Raw genomic sequence first — 17,011 nt, 5'->3', positions numbered from 1 at the left:
AACTACATAGGACAGGATAGGAAAGCTGCTGTCTGCCATCCGCAAAAACCCTATCCAAAATGAGCCAACCGACTGATAGGAAAAACAGGCCCTGAAGTCGCTAGGCTTCAAAAGACTATATCTGCACTCAGGTATATTCTGAAGACAGAGCAAAATATCAACAGATAAGAGACAAAAAATGAAATCCAGCTCACCCCCGGCCGGGGATGGCAGAACTCACAAAAAACAAAGCAAAACAAAAACAAAACTGAAGAGTACAAAGCAGAGCAGCAAAACTTAGCTTTGAGATGCAGGAATCAGACTGGTCTCCAAGAATCCAGCAGGAAAATCACCAGCCAGGAAGAAGGGCGTCAGCAGCCTTATATCCAGTCCTCAATTCCAGCCAGCCAGTCATCATCCAGCTGCCCAGGTGTTTGGTAATCAGTCTCACTACCTTCTTTCACTAGAGGAGGGAGTTCATCAGACCTCAATGGTGAAGGGAAAAATGAACTCACAACACTGCCCCGTACCAAACTCCTTCCCCATACAACTTTCCATCAACATCATCTGCTCCTACAGTCCCTGCCCAACCCTCCACTCCACCGCCCACCACCTCTTCTGCCTCCCACATGTCCCACGACCATTTAGCGATGCACCAGCAATCTCTGCAACGATACGACCCGGTCAGGATCGCTGCTGCATCGCTAAATGGTCGCTAGTGAGCTGCCAAACAGGGAGATCTCACAGCGATGTAGCGATGCAGCAGCGGTCGTTACATACCTTTCAGATGCGGCGATCCTGACGTCCTCCCACCCGCGTCCACGCGTCGCTCGTCGGCGCCAGCAGGAAGCGCCCGACGAGAAATGGAGCAGCACGATCTCGCGCGATCAGCGATGGACAGCCGGTCGGAGGTAAGTATCACACATAGCGATATCGCTAGCGATATTGCTGCTGCGTCACAAAATCGGTGACGCTTTAGCGATATCGCTATGTGTAAAGGCCCCTTAAGTGATAAATGATAAATCTATTTGAAAAAAAAAAGTGGAGGATGCGGGCATCGATCCCGCTACCTCTCGCATGCTAAGCGAGCGCTCTACCATTTGAGCTAATCCCCCTTGCAGATTTCAGCCCTGGGTTTTGCCTCTCACATTACTAGGTGTCCGGTCTGCTGATCGTGGAGCATTATATGATCCTCTCTGTCAAAATACTGATTCCCAGAGCTAGAAGGAAGGTTCTCACTGCACAGAGAAGGCCGAACACAGAGAAATGTCCACGGGTAGATGAGAACTCTGCTGATCCTGCTGCTGGTGTAAGTCACAGACGTTCTCCCTGTTTCCCAGGACAGGACATCTTCCTCGGCCTTTCTCTCCTCTCTCCGCAGCGCCCAGATGTAGAGTTTATTTATTTTAGAACATTATCTGTAACCACGATCAATTCTAGAGGAAAGTGATCAGAGAAGGCGACTTCTGTCTGGATGATCTGCTGCAGTGAATTAGGAACCGTAATTACCCTAATAGAAGCCCCACATCAGGAGAGTGGGAGGAAGAGGTATTGTTAAGGAAAATGAATATTGTGACTGATGTGAACCCATCAGTAATGCGGCTGATTAATCCTGGGGATAATTATATAATTCTACCAATAAGTAATAAAATGTCCTTGGAGCCGAAATTGAACCTCTACCAGCTGAGCTATCGAAGGCACATGTCCTGTAGCTCTCCTGCCGTCATCTCCTCGCTGCGTCTCCAGGTTTATGGGACATTCCTATAATATATTGCACATGTACATTATATGCTGATCAATAAGATTCTGACTGTAACAATAAAAAGGAAACAGCAAAAATTAAAAGGAATCATCTTCCCATACCGGGAGTCGAACCCGGGCCGCCTGGGTGAAAACCAGGAATCCTAACCGCTAGACCATATGGGAGAAGCTGGGATTGTGCAGCACCAGCAAAGAGCTGAGACCCTCAGACCCGACCTCTGGAGATGACACAGGAGTCGCTGGATGTTTTTCCCTTATAAGGACTCCTCCATTTATGTGGCGGCTGCTGGAGCCTCATCACAGGCTTGTGCCGCACGTCTCTTCATGTGTCCTCCACCCATCACTCCTGGAGATCTGATCCCCTGGAGATATGGAAAAAACTGACATAGGAGGGATGATTATCTTTCCACTTCTTTATCTTTCAAGTCCTTACCAAGTAGGAGGAGAACGATCGCTGGGGAATCGTGAGATCTGAGCAACAAATCTGCAAAGTTCCCCAGTAGTGATGAGTAGAGTTGAGCGAAACGTGTCAAACAATTTCAAAAGTCGCCGACTTTTGGCAAAGTCGGGTTTCATGAAACGAAACCCGACCCTAGGATGAGGTCGGCCACGAGGTCGGCGACTTACGCACCAAAGTCGCGTTTCAAAAGTTTGTTTAGCGCTCTTTTTCAGCCAATCAGGATCCACGGACACTGTGGGCAACGTGATGACATAGGCACGGGTCGCCACCATCTTTCAGAAGGGCATGCAAGTGATTGGCTTGCTTTGGTGGGGGTCACAGGGGTTATAAAAGGGCGTGCACGCCGACCGCCATCTTACTTCTGCCGATCTTAGCATAGGGAGAGGTTGCTGATTCTGTAGGGAGAGCGTTAGGCAGGGAAGAAGAAAAAAACTGCTTCTGCTGCTAGCGATTTTGCCTGTGCAACACACCAGTCACTGTGTGTGCAGTGCAAGGGGAGGCTATATTGTGGTGGATCAGCGGTGTTGGTTGTTAGGCTGCCTTCTAAGGCTTCCTGACAGCTGCATTGCTGTTTCCCCACTGCTCTGCAAACTGCTTTTTTAAAAGCAATCCCAATTTTTTTTTTGTCCTGCTACGGTACTGAGCGTGCATTTATTCACACCATACAGCGTTGTACGCTCCTCACACAGTACCGTGTAACGGCTGTTATCACAGCCACAGTGAAGCTATCTGTGTGTCACTGTGGAAGGATAAGAGGAGGACTTGTTCCGTTCTTACAGACCTACACTCTAGGAAGATTCCTATTCTGCCCAAATCTACAATTCACTTTTTTCACAACTGTGCCATCGAGCCTGTCACATAGCGCTCTGATATTCAGTGGGACTCACACAATCCAAGTGTCCAGTGTCCACAAGTGTCTGCAGAAATTCAAAATCTCCCTTATCCTGTAGTCACTTTTTTCACACCTGCTGCATCGAGCCTGTGACATAGCACTGTGATATTCAGTGGGCCTCACACAATCCAAGTGTCCAGTGTCCACAAGTGTCTGCAGAAATTCAAAATCTCCCAGAAATTCAAAATCTCCCTTATCCTGTAGTCACTTTTTTCACTCCTGTGCCATCGAGCCTGTGACATAGCACTGTGATATTCAGTGGGCCTCACACAATCCAAGTGTCCAGTGTCCACAAGTGTCTACAGAAATTCAAAATCTCCCTTATCCTGTAGTCACTTTTTTCACACCTGTGCCATCGAGCCTGTGACATAGCGCTGTGATATTCAGTGGGCCTCACACAATCCAAGCGTCCAGTGTCCACAAGTGTCTGCAAAAATTCAAAATCTCCCTTATCCTGTAGTCACTTTTTTCACAACTGTGCCATCGAGCCTGTCACATAGCGCTCTGATATTCAGTGGGACTCACACAATCCAAGTGTCCAGTGTCCACAAGTGTCTGCAGAAATTCAAAATCTCCCTTATCCTGTAGTCACTTTTTTCACACCTGCTGCATCGAGCCTGTGACATAGCACTGTGATATTCAGTGGGCCTCACACAATCCAAGTGTCCAGTGTCCACAAGTGTCTGCAGAAATTCAAAATCTCCCAGAAATTCAAAATCTCCCTTATCCTGTAGTCACTTTTTTCACACCTGTGCCATCGAGCCTGTGACATAGCACTGTGATATTCAGTGGGCCTCACACAATCCAAGTGTCCAGTGTCCACAAGTGTCTACAGAAATTCAAAATCTCCCTTATCCTGTAGTCACTTTTTTCACACCTGTGCCATCGAGCCTGTGACATAGCGCTGTGATATTCAGTGGGCCTCACACAATCCAAGCGTCCAGTGTCCACAAGTGTCTGCAAAAATTCAAAATCTCCCTTATCCTGTAGTCACTTTTTTCACAACTGTGCCATCGAGCCTGTCACATAGCGCTCTGATATTCAGTGGGACTCACACAATCCAAGTGTCCAGTGTCCACAAGTGTCTGCAGAAATTCAAAATCTCCCTTATCCTGTAGTCACTTTTTTCACACCTGCTGCATCGAGCCTGTGACATAGCACTGTGATATTCAGTGGGCCTCACACAATCCAAGTGTCCAGTGTCCACAAGTGTCTGCAGAAATTCAAAATCTCCCAGAAATTCAAAATCTCCCTTATCCTGTAGTCACTTTTTTCACACCTGTGCCATCGAGCCTGTGACATAGCACTGTGATATTCAGTGGGCCTCACACAATCCAAGTGTCCAGTGTCCACAAGTGTCTACAGAAATTCAAAATCTCCCTTATCCTGTAGTCACTTTTTTCACACCTGTGCCATCGAGCCTGTGACATAGCGCTGTGATATTCAGTGGGCCTCACACAATCCAAGTGTCCAGTGTCCACAAGTGTCTGCAAAAATTCAAAATCTTCCTTATCCTGTAGTCACTTTTTTCACACCTGTGCCATCGAGCCTGTGACATAGCACTGTGATATTCAGTGGGCCTCACACAATCCAAGTGTCCAGTGTCCACAAGTGTCTGCAGAAATTCAAAATCTCCCTTATCCTGTAGTCACTTTTTTCACACCTGCTGCATCGAGCCTGAGACATAGCACTGTGATATTCAGTGGGCCTCACACAATCCAAGTGTCCAGTGTCCACAAGTGTCTGCAGAAAATCTAAATCTCCCTTATCCTGTAGTCACTTTTTTCTCACCTGTGCCATCAAGCCTGTGAGATAGCGCTCTGATATTCAGTGGGCCTCACACAATCCAAAAGTGTCCAGTGTCCACAAGTGTCTGCAGAAATTCAAAATCTCCATTATCCTGTAGTCACTTTTTTCACACCTGCTGCATCGAGCCTGTGACATAGCGCTGTGATATTCAGTGGGCCTCACACAATCCAAGTGTCCAGTGTCCACAAGTGTCTGCAGAAATTCAAAATCTCCCAGAAATTCAAAATCTCCCTTATCCTGTAGTCACTTTTTTCACACCTGTGCCATCGAGCCTGTGACATAGCACTGTGATATTCAGTGGGCCTCACACAATCCAAGTGTCCAGTGTCCACAAGTGTCTGCAGAAATTCAAAATCTCCCTTATCCTGTAGTCACTTTTTTCACACCTGTGCCATCGAGCCTGTGACATAGCGCTGTGATATTCAGTGGGCCTCACACAATCCAAGTGTCCAGTGTCCACAAGTGTCTGCAGAAATTCAAAATCTCCCTTATCCTGTAGTCACTTTTTTCACACCTGCTGCATCGAGCCTGTGATATAGCGCTGTGATATTCAGTGGGCCTCACACAATCCAAGTGTCCAGTGTCCACAAGTGTCTGCAGAAAATCTAAATCTCCCTTATCCTGTAGTCACTTTTTTCACACCTGTGCCATCGAGCCTGTGACATAGCACTGTGATATTCAGTGGGCCTCACACAATCCAAGTGTCCAGTGTCCACAAGTGTCTGCAGAAATTCAAAATCTCCCTTATCCTGTAGTCACTTTTTTCACACCTGTGCCATCGAGCCTGTGACATAGCGCTGTGATATTCAGTGGGCCTCACACAATCCGAGTGTCCAGTGTCCACAAGTGTCTGCAGAAAATCTAAATCTCCCTTATCCTGTAGTCACTTTTTTCACACCTGTGCCATCGAGCCTGTGACATAGCGCTGTGATATTCAGTGGGCCTCACACAATCCAAGTGTCCAGTGTACACAAGTGTCTGCAGAAATTCAAAATCTCCCAGAAATTCAAAATCTCCCTTATCCTGTAGTCACTTTTTTCACACCTGTGCCATCGAGCCTCTGACATAGCACTGTGATATTCAGTGGGCCTCACACAATCCAAGTGTCCAGTGTCCACAAGTGTCTGCAGAAATTCAAAATCTCCCTTATCCTGTAGTCACTTTTTTCACACCTGTGCCATCGAGCCTGTGACATAGCGCTGTGATATTCAGTGGGCCTCACACAATCCAAGTGTCCAGTGTCCACAAGTGTCTGCAGAAATTCAAAATCTCCCTTATCCTGTAGTCACTTTTTTCACACCTGTGCCATCGAGCCTGTGACATAGCGCTGTGATATTCAGTGGGCCTCACACAATCCAAGTGTCCAGTGTCCACAAGTGTCTGCAGAAATTCAAAATCTCCCAGAAATTCAAAATCTCCCTTATCCTGTAGTCACTTTTTTCACACCTGTGCCATCGAGCCTGTGACATAGCACTGTGATATTCAGTGGGCCTCACACAATCCAAGTGTCCAGTGTCCACAAGTGTCGGCAGAAATTCAAAATCTCCCTTATCCTGTAGTCACTTTTTTCACACCTGTGCCATCGAGCCTGTGACATAGCGCTGTGATATTCAGTGGGCCTCACACAATCCAAGTGTCCAGTGTCCACAAGTGTCTGCAGAAATTCAAAATCTCCCTTATCCTGTAGTCACTTTTTTCACACCTGCTGCATCGAGCCTGTGATATAGCGCTGTGATATTCAGTGGGCCTCACACAATCCAAGTGTCCAGTGTCCACAAGTGTCTGCAGAAAATCTAAATCTCCCTTATCCTGTAGTCACTTTTTTCACACCTGTGCCATCGAGCCTGTGACATAGCACTGTGATATTCAGTGGGCCTCACACAATCCAAGTGTCCAGTGTCCACAAGTGTCTGCAGAAATTCAAAATCTCCCTTATCCTGTAGTCACTTTTTTCACACCTGTGCCATCGAGCCTGTGACATAGCGCTGTGATATTCAGTGGGCCTCACACAATCCAAGTGTCCAGTGTCCACAAGTGTCTGCAGAAAATCTAAATCTCCCTTATCCTGTAGTCACTTTTTTCACACCTGTGCCATCGAGCCTGTGACATAGCACTGTGATATTCAGTGGGCCTCACACAATCCAAGTGTCCAGTGTCCACAAGTGTCTGCAGAAATTCAAAATCTCCCAGAAATTCAAAATCTCCCTTATCCTGTAGTCACTTTTTTCACACCTGTGCCATCGAGCCTGTGACATAGCACTGTGATATTCAGTGGGCCTCACACAATCCAAGTGTCCAGTGTCCACAAGTGTCTGCAGAAATTCAAAATCTCCCTTATCCTGTAGTCACTTTTTTCACACCTGTGCCATCGAGCCTGTGACATAGCGCTGTGATATTCAGTGGGCCACACACAATCCAAGTGTCCAGTGTCCACAAGTGTCTGCAGAAATTCAAAATCTCCCTTATCCTGTAGTCACTTTTTTCACACCTGTGCCATCGAGCCTGTGACATAGCGCTGTGATATTCTGTGGGCCTCACACAATCCAAGTGTCCAGTGTCCACAAGAGTCTGCAGAAATTCAAAATCTCCCTTATCCTGTAGTCACTTTTTTCACACCTGTGCCATCGAGCCTGTGACATAGCGCTGTGATATTCAGTGGGCCACACACAATCCAAGTGTCCAGTGTCCACAAGTGTCTGCAGAAATTCAAAATCTCCCTTATCCTGTAGTCACTTTTTTCACACCTGCTGCATCGAGCCTGTGACATAGCGCTGTGATATTCAGTGGGCCTCACACAATCCAAGTGTCCAGTGTCCACAAGTGTCTGCAGAAAATCTAAATCTCCCTTATCCTGTAGTCACTTTTTTCACACCTGTGCCATCGAGCCTGTGACATAGCTCTGTGATATTCAGTGGGCCTCACACAATCCAAGTGTCCAGTGTCCACAAGTGTCTGCAGAAATTCAAAATCTCCCAGAAATTCAAAATCTCCCTTATCCTGTAATCACTTTTTTCACACCTGTGCCATCGAGCCTGTGACATAGCACTGTGATATTCAGTGGGCCTCACACAATCCAAGTGTCCAGTGTCCACAAGTGTCTGCAGAAATTCAAAATCTCCCTTATCCTGTAGTCACTTTTTTCACACCTGTGCCATCGAGCCTGTGACATAGCGCTGTGATATTCAGTGGGCCTCACACAATCCAAGTGTCCAGTGTCCACAAGTGTCTGCAGAAATTCAAAATCTCCCTTATCCTGTAGTCACTTTTTTCACACCTGTGCCATCGAGCCTGTGACATAGCACTGTGATATTCAGTGGGCCTGACACAATCCAAGTGTCCAGTGTCCACAAGTGTCAGCAGAAATTCAAAATCTCCCTTATCCTGTAGTCACTTTTTTCACACCTGTGCCATCGAGCCTGTGACATAGCGCTGTGATATTCAGTGGGCCTCACACAATCCAAGTGTCCAGTGTCCACAAGTGTCTGCAGAAAATCTAAATCTCCCCTGTCCTATAGACACCTTGTACCTTGTTTTACATTACTATATAGTTTGTTGGATTTTGTCTACATTTCTACCAAAAATGAGGAAGGCTGGTGGAAGAGGCTGTGGAATTGGGCGGGGGTTGGCAGCTGGTAATGATGGTGTTGGTGGTGGATCTGATGGTAGTGGCAAAAGCAAAATAGGACCGAATGCAGGAGGTGTTAAGCCTGCGTCATCGTCTGGCTACATAAGGCATCGAACGCTTAGTTTTCTAGTAGTTGGCAAACCGCTTTTAACGCCAGAGCATCAGGAAAAAGTTTTGTCTTACATTGCTGACTCAGCCTCCACCTCTATCGCCTCCTCTTCTGAAGTTGTAAAAAGTAAAAGCACTGAGTCGTCATTGGAGGCTCATGTTCATGAACCACACCTTTCCTTGTGTCCTTCACCACAACCAAGATTGAAGGATGACGCAGGCCATACTACTGATTACTCCATGGAGCTGTTTTCACATACCATGCCTGGATTATCAAGTGAAATGGTGAATTACCCAGGCCAAGATGAGTCTGACATGGAGTGCACTGATGCACAGCCGCTGATAGATGATTCTGCTGGTACATTCACTCAGAGCACTACATTGTCCTCGCAGTGTACAGAGCCAGATTCTGACCCTGATGAGACTTAGGTGCCCCTTCCCGCACACTATACCACCATACACGGTGACACAGAGGAAGGTGCACATGACATTGAAGAGGAGGTGATGGATGACCCAGTTGTTGACCCAGATTGGCATCCATTGGGGGAAGAGGGTGCTGCTTCCAATAGCTCAGATGAGGAGCATCCACAGCAGACATCGACATCGCAACAGCTGTTATCTGGCAGGCCCGGAGCACTCCAAAGACAGGTTCCAAAAATCAAAAGAGTTGCTGGACAGCTTGTCCAGAGGGTCAAAACATCACAGCGTGCTAGGCCGCAAAATGTCTGCCAAAGTAGGAATAGTGCAGTGTGGCACTTTTTTGAACAAAATCCTCATGATCAGGCCAAGGTTATCTGTAAGAAGTGCGCAAAGACCTTTAGCCGAGGGAAAAATCTGAAAAATTTGAATACCAGTTGCATGCTTAGACATTTAACCAGCATGCACTTGCAAGCGTGGACACAACACCAAACCTCAAGTGCCACATGTGCAACTGATCACAACGAAGGTAGTCAGCAACGCTACATTGTTTCCCCCACTGTAAGCCCACCGGTTAGCACAGCAGCAAATGTTGAGGTGTCATTGCAAGGCCACAGCAGTCAGGGAATCCCACTGTTATATCAACGAAATACTGAATCTAGGCCATCAGAAAGAACACCAACTCCATCACCATCATCAACCCTCTCTCAGTCCGCCCTGTCCACCGCTACTTCCACCATATGCAGCTCTCAAGTACAGCTCACCCTCCCAGACACTATGAGTAGGTCAAGAAAGTACTCAGTCTCTCATCCGCGTACACTGAGTTTGAACGCCCACATTGCCAAACTAATCTCGTTTGAGATGATGCCCTATCGGTTGGTGGAAAGCGCAGCTTTCCGTGAACTCATGGCCTATGCAGTACCACGCTATGACCTACCCAGTCGCCACTTCTTCTCTCGCAAAGCCATCCCAGCCCTCCACCATCATGTGAAAGACCGCATTGTCCATGCACTCAAGCAGTCAGTGAGCGGAAAGGTGCACCTCACAACTGATGCATGGTCCAGTCGGCATGGCCAGGGCCGTTACGTGTCCATCACTGCGCACTGGGTTAATGTGGTGGATGCAGGGTCCACAGGGGACAGCTCCACCTTCCCAACCACCGCCTCATTATCGACATTTCAACAAGGTGGAACTCCACCCTGCACATGGTGGAGCGGCTGTGCGAGCAGAGGCAGGCCATAATGCATTTGTGGGAGGATACACGGCCAGGCACTTTGAGAGCAGACATGGAGTTGACAGGTGTGCAGTGGTCGAAGCTGAAAGACCTCTGTAAAGTCCTTCAGTGTTTTGAGGAATGCACACGGCTGGTAAGCGTAGACGACGCCATCCTAAGCATGAGCATCCCACTTATGCGTCTGCTCATGCAAACTTTGACGCACCTTAAGGAGCAGGCGTCTGCAGCCAATGTTGATGAGGAGGAAAAGGAGGGAATCCTTGATGACATTCAGCCATTGTCTGCTCAGGGACCTCTCCTGGACGAGTTGGAGGAAGAAGAGGAGGAGGAGGATGATGATGGGGATGATTACTTAGGGGAGGAGGATGCATCTCGTGGGGCAAGTGAAAATGTTGGCGTGGCAAGGTCTGGTACAGGGTTTGTGCGTGACTGGAGGGATGTTGATTTGCCAGAAAGTGCTCCTTCAACCAGCACTCGCAGTGCATCATTGACACCGGGAACATTGGCCCACATGTCAGATTATGCCTTGCGGATCCTAAAAAGGGACCCCCGCATTGCCAAAATGATGAACGATGACGACTACTGGTTGGCCAGCATCCTGGATCCACGCTATAAAGGCAAATTACAAAACATCATGCCACAGGAGAACCTTGACCTAATATTGGCTAATAAACAAGCAACTCTGGTAAATCGGTTGCTTGAGGCATTCCCAGCACACAGCAGCGGTGATGGTTCTCACACGAGCCGTACGGGCCGGGGGCAGCTTGGCAGAGGTGTTCATGGTGCACACAGCAGAAGTGGCGTTGGAGACAGGGGTTTCATGACAATGTTGTGGACTGATTTTTCAAGTACCGCTCACACAACTGGTAATACAGCATCGATGGAAAGTGACAGGAGACAGCAGTTGTCAACTATGGTTACAAACTACTTTTCCTTCTATATCGATGTTCTCCCACACAGGTCATTCCCCTTTGACTATTGGGCTGCTAAACTGGACACCTGGCCTGAATTGGCACAATATGCCTTACAGGAGCTCGCTTGCCCAGCTGCAAGTGTGCTATCGGAAAGAGTCTTCAGTGCAGCTGGATCAATCCTGACAGAAAAAAGGACCCGTCTGTCAACCCAAAATATGGATGATCTAACCTTCATTAAAATGAACCATGCATGGGTTTCCAAGGATTTTGTCCCACCTTCCCCTGATGACACATAGGGTGGCAGAAAAATGGCTTGCTTTGGTCCACCTTTTCCTGGGACTTGAGCTATTTCGCCTTTTGCATCAGCTGAATGTCCAACATCAACATATGCCACTTTCTAAAACTCCCTAACTGTGCTGCCTCCCCCCCCATGGCCGGGGTCACCACCTAGCGCATGACACCGTGCGAGTGCCGTTGCCCTGGACAGGTGGGTAGGCCGACTCTTGGGCGCGGGCACTGGCACAGGGTCCCTCATAGTGCAATCAAGTGTCTCTGACGGTGGTGGTGCACACCCGCCGTCAGACACACCGCCGAACTATGAGGGGCCCAGTGCCAGTACCGACGCCCACGAGTGGGCCCCCATTGCTTGGGCAGGGCCCCAGCATTTGCAATCTTTACCTCTCCCTGCTCCTCCGCTGTGTAGTCTGGGCCGTCAAATCCATACTGTGCCTGGCACCGTCTGAGCCTGCCTCCTGATGTATAGACATATCTTTTGAATGTGTACGCTATCCATACATGTTATCCGGGGATACGGTACCCTTTCTCACCTTTGTGCAATCACTTGCAAGCCATACTGGGCCTAACACCGTCTGAGCCTGCCTCCTGATGTATAGACATATCTTTTGAATGTGTACGCTATCCATACATGTTATCCGGGGATACGGTACCCTTTCTCACCTTTGTGCAATCACTTGCAAGCCATACTGGGCCTTACACTGTCTGAGCCTGCCTCCTGATGTATAGACATATCTTTTGAATGTGTACGCTATCCATACATGTTATCCGGGGATACGGTACCCTTTCTCACCTTTGTGCAATCATTTGCTAGCCATACTGGGCCTAACACCGTCTGAGCCTGCCTCCTGATGTATAGACATATCTTTTGAATGTGTACGCTATCCATACATGTTATCCGGGGATACGGTACCCTTTCTCACCTTTGTGCAATCACTTGCAAGCCATACTGGGCCTTACACCGTCTGAGCCTGCCTCCTGATGTATAGACATATCTTTTGAATGTGTACGCTATCCATACATGTTATCCAGGGATACGGTACCCTTTCTCACCTTTGTGCAATCACGTGCAATCCATACTGGGCCTGACACCGTCTGAGCCTGCCTCCTGATGTATAGACATATATTTTGAATGTGTACGCTATCCATACATGTTATCCGGGGATATGGTACCCTTTCTCACCTTTGTGCAATCACGTGTAACCCATACTGGGCGTGAGAACGGCTGGCGAGCTGTTAAGCAAGCTACAGCACCTGTGGTTTGCACACGTAAGTTTTTTATTTTTTTCAGGAATGACGGTTAGGCCTAATTCCGGAACTGCGGTTGACCTGCACTTACTGGGAAATCATCGTTCGCGAGTAATAATTGTAATCAGTGATCCCCATCACTAACGTTGTTCAGCGGGTTATCTGCACCTGTAAGCGACAAACGCTGGCCTTTTCAGTGTAGCGCACATGCAGCCACGGACATGTAAGGGCATGACACACCAGTTATTGGCCAATCTCATGTGCCAGAGCCTCACGTGTCCCTCTAGTAAGCCGGACTCGGACCGCGGGGCATGACGGAGTCTCGTTCGTTAACGGAATTAAGCTTGCAATGTGTGCATCTGTTCTGTAGCTGGCATGGTTGAGGTTGCCCGTGTTGAGTCAAATTACGCCGTAGGCTCCACTCCTGGTGGTGCCCTTCTAGACATTCCTTTAAGGTTCAGCTTTGCAACCATACTGCCCACGTAAAACAAACACTTTGCCTTCATGAACGCTGTTTGGAGGGTCATGACTCGTGGGAATAACGCCGCCCAATCAGTTAACCTGCTAGAGAGATCCTTCGTTGCTCCCAAGCATGACATCACACTCCCTAGGAGGAAGGTAATGCCACTGTGGCGACCGTACTCCTGGGGGCGACACAAGTGCACTGATGCCCAGCCACTGCTCGATGAATCTGCTGGTACATTGACCCAGACCACTACATTCCCCTCGCACGCTACCCGGCCTGAATCTGACCCTGATGAAACTCAGGTTACCCTTCCCATATACAGTTCCATCTTACACGGTGACAAAGAGGAAGCTGCAGATGAAAGTGCAGGTTCGGCCCACCCGCCATCAGACACACCACCGTACTATCAGGGGCCCTGTGCCAGTGCCGTCGCCAACGAGTGGGCCCCCCCTGCTTGCTCAGGATCACAGCACTTGCAAGGTTGAAATACTGTGCAGTGAGATGGAAGATGGGGACGATGAGGAGTCCAGTCTAGTACAGGGACTCCCTAGCGATGAGACTTATTTGATTGTTTTCAATGTTGGGACAGCAATTTTTGGGGAGCACTATACTCTGGAGAATGATAGATGGGGCCCACCATACACTGGAACATTCCAAAGGTGGACATCAGACACTGGAGCAGCATTTACAGGGCCCATTATACACTAGAGCATTAGAAATGGGGCCCATTATGTTTGGAGCATTATTTGGGCCCATAAGACAGTGGAGCTTCATCCATGGGGACCAACATATACTGTAGCATTATGTGGAGCTCATCATATACTGTTTCAAACATTATATGGGACCAATGATTCTGTATGGAGAAATAGATGGGCCTCGTCATGAGATGTAAAAAGTGAAGTATTTTTCATTGTACTATATCGCTATTTCTCTGCCATATCGGAGCATGATGAGTTGTGGTATGTGTTAAAGGGGCGCTCTTTCGCCCAGGGCACATGAAAACTGATTAAATTTGCTGATGACACAAAGCTAGGAGGGATAGCTAATACTAGAGAAGAGAGAGAGAGGATTCAAAAAGATTTAAATAAACTGGAGAAGTGGGCAGTAACTAACAGAATGGTTTTTAACAGGGAGAAATGCAAAGTACTACATCTGGGCAATAAAAATGAAAAAAGCATATATAGAATGGGAGGAATAGGGCTAAGTGACAGCACATGTGAAAAAGACTTGGGTATACTAATAGATCACAGACTGAATATGAGTCAACAGTGTGATGCAGCAGCAAAAAAGGCAAATGCAGTTCTAGGATGTATTAACAGAAGCATACAGTCTAGATCACGTGAAGTCATTATTTCCCTCTACTCCTCTTTGGTCAGACCTCATCTGGAATATTGTGTCCAGTTTTGGGCACCACATTTTAAAAAAGACATCAACAAACTGGAGCAAGTTCAGAAAAGAGCGACCAGAATGGTGACCGGTCTGCAAACCCTGTCTTATGAGGAAAGGTTGCAGGATTTGGGAATGTTTAGTTTGCAAAAGAGAAGACTGAGAGGAGACTTAATTGCTGTCTACAAATATCTAAAGGGCTGTCACATTGTAGAAGGATCAACTTTATTCTCATTTGCACAAGGAAAGACTAGAAGCAATGGGATGAAACTGAATGGGAGGAGACACAGATTAGATATTAGAAAAAACTTTTTGACAGTTAGAGTGATCAATGAGTGGAACAGGCTGCCACGAGAAGTGGTGAGTTCTCCTTCAATGGAAGTCTTCAAACAGAGGCTGGACAGACATCTGACTGGGATGATTTAGCGAATCCTGCTTTGAGCAGGGGGTTGGACCAGATGGCCCAGGAGGTCCCTTCCAACTCTACGATTCTATGATTCTATGATTCTATGATTCTATGAAAACCTGGAGCCAGCCCTCCCCCCCCACAACTTTAGCCAAATAACCCCCATTTTTCAGTGCGTAACTTGTATTATGAAGTTAATTAAGGTTGACCAGCTTAAGTAAGAAGAATTGATGCTTTTGGTATTCAAATGGGCACTGTAGGTGTGTTTCCTGTCCTCCTCTCACTGCCGACTTTTATTCCCCATTGACTTACATTGGGTTTCGGGACGACCCCGACTTTTCCCTATAATCGGCCGATCTTGCTCGACCCGACTTTTGGAAAAGTCGGGTTTCATGAAACGAAACTCGACCATAAAAAACCAAAAGTCGCTCCACTCTAGTGATGAGCGAGTATACTCGTTGCTCAGGTGTCCTCCTAGTATTATGGCGTGCTCGGAGATTTAGTTTGTGTCCAAGCAGCTGCATGATTTGTGACTTGTAGGCAGCCTGAAAACACGTGGGAATTCCCTAGCAAACAGATCAACAATATTAGCTACAATCTAGTGGAGCGGCCTTGGGTGCTAAGTTTTCACCTTCACGAGATAACCATCACTGGAGACAACAAGGTGTTAAGCGCCTGTCACACTAAGCGATATCACTGTGTCTGATACTTTCCTCCGACTGGCTCCCCCGCTGGATATCGCTGATCGCGCTAGAACATCCTGCACCGACATTTTATGGCCATTACTTACATAATGTCACAAAAGAAAGCAACAAAGACAAAAAAACATAATCAGATCCCCAGGAGGACTCTAGTCCCAGATGTCTCCAGAGGAAAGAATGTCATGGGCTCTCCTCTCCTCCTCAGAATAGTGACCAGTGTGTGTAGATCATGAGCCGGTGACTCCACATCACAGACGCAGCTGTAGTCGTGGCCGAGTGGTTAAGGCGATGGACTAGAAATCCATTGGGGTCTCCCCGCGCAGGTTCAAATCCTGCCGACTACGAGGAAAGTTTTTTCTTGAAAAAAATAATTTAATTTAATATTGGCTTCCAAGAGATTCTTTCTGCTGACCAGATGACAGGTTTCTGATGCAGATTGCGATTACCTTGTACTGCTAATGTAGTTATCGCAGGTACGTTAAGGAGCTATCTCGAGTAACTCGCAAGCTAACAACTGTTAGAAGATGATTCTTTTTATTTTCGCGGTTTCCTTATTATTGTTACAGTCAGAATCTTATTGATCAGCATATAATGTACATGTGTAATATATTATAGGAATGTCCCATAAACCTGGAGACGCAGCGAGGAGATGACGGCAGGAGAAGCTGCAGCACACGAGCCTTCGATAGCTCAGCTGGTAGAGCGGAGGACTGTAGTGGAGCACAGACATCCTTAGGTCACTGGTTCGATTCCGGTTCGAAGGACATTTTATTACTTTTTCTTACAATTACATAATTAAGTCCAGTATTAAGCAGCCACATTACTAAAGGGGTCACATTAGCCACAATATTTATTTTCCTTAATAATACCTCTTCCTTCTCGTACTCCTGATGTGGGGCTTCTACCAGAGTAATTACGGTTCATACTTCACTGCAGCGCGGATCATCCAGACAGAAGTCGCCTTCTCTGATCACTTTCCTCTAGAATCGATTGTGACAGGTGGTTTATTGTCAATGCGTTTCAGAGTGAAATCCGACTCCTTCCTCAGGGCAAGACTTTCACATGTGGGCAACACAGGTGCCAAAGAAAACCTCCCTCACCTTCAGCAGGAGGCAGCCAGGCCCTTTGGTGTTGGGTGATTTGGAGCATCTGTCTTGTGGGGTGCACTTATATAGTTTATGATTAACACACTGGCGCCAGTCCACTTGGACAGAAAAGGAAGGTCCACTATTCCCAGATGCAGCTGGTGAATAACAGGCTCTGTGCTGGTGCCTGTTCAAAAGAGCTGAAGCTGATAAGGAAAGAAATACA

At 47.4% G+C, this 17,011-nt stretch overlaps 3 non-coding genes across 3 annotated transcripts; 1 reads left to right on the top strand and 2 right to left on the bottom strand.

The window, feature by feature from the left end:
* Nucleotides 1-1,021: 1,021 nt before the first annotated feature.
* Nucleotides 1,022-1,094, bottom strand: TRNAA-AGC (transfer RNA alanine (anticodon AGC)). Its single transcript has one exon. It is a non-coding gene; the product is annotated as a tRNA-Ala (tRNA).
* A 739-nt stretch (nt 1,095-1,833) lies between these two features.
* TRNAE-UUC (transfer RNA glutamic acid (anticodon UUC)) lies at nt 1,834-1,905 on the bottom strand. Its single transcript has one exon. It is a non-coding gene; the product is annotated as a tRNA-Glu (tRNA).
* A 14,057-nt stretch (nt 1,906-15,962) lies between these two features.
* On the top strand, nt 15,963-16,044 carry TRNAS-AGA (transfer RNA serine (anticodon AGA)). The gene has a single exon. It is a non-coding gene; the product is annotated as a tRNA-Ser (tRNA).
* Nucleotides 16,045-17,011: the final 967 nt, after the last annotated feature.

Source organism: Dendrobates tinctorius, unplaced genomic scaffold (assembly GCF_039654945.1).
Source record: "Dendrobates tinctorius isolate UK_male_01 unplaced genomic scaffold, ASM3965494v1 ptg000251l, whole genome shotgun sequence".
In the NCBI taxonomy this organism is placed as follows: Eukaryota; Metazoa; Chordata; class Amphibia; order Anura; family Dendrobatidae; genus Dendrobates; species Dendrobates tinctorius.
This window is presented reverse-complemented; position numbering and strand designations above follow the sequence as displayed.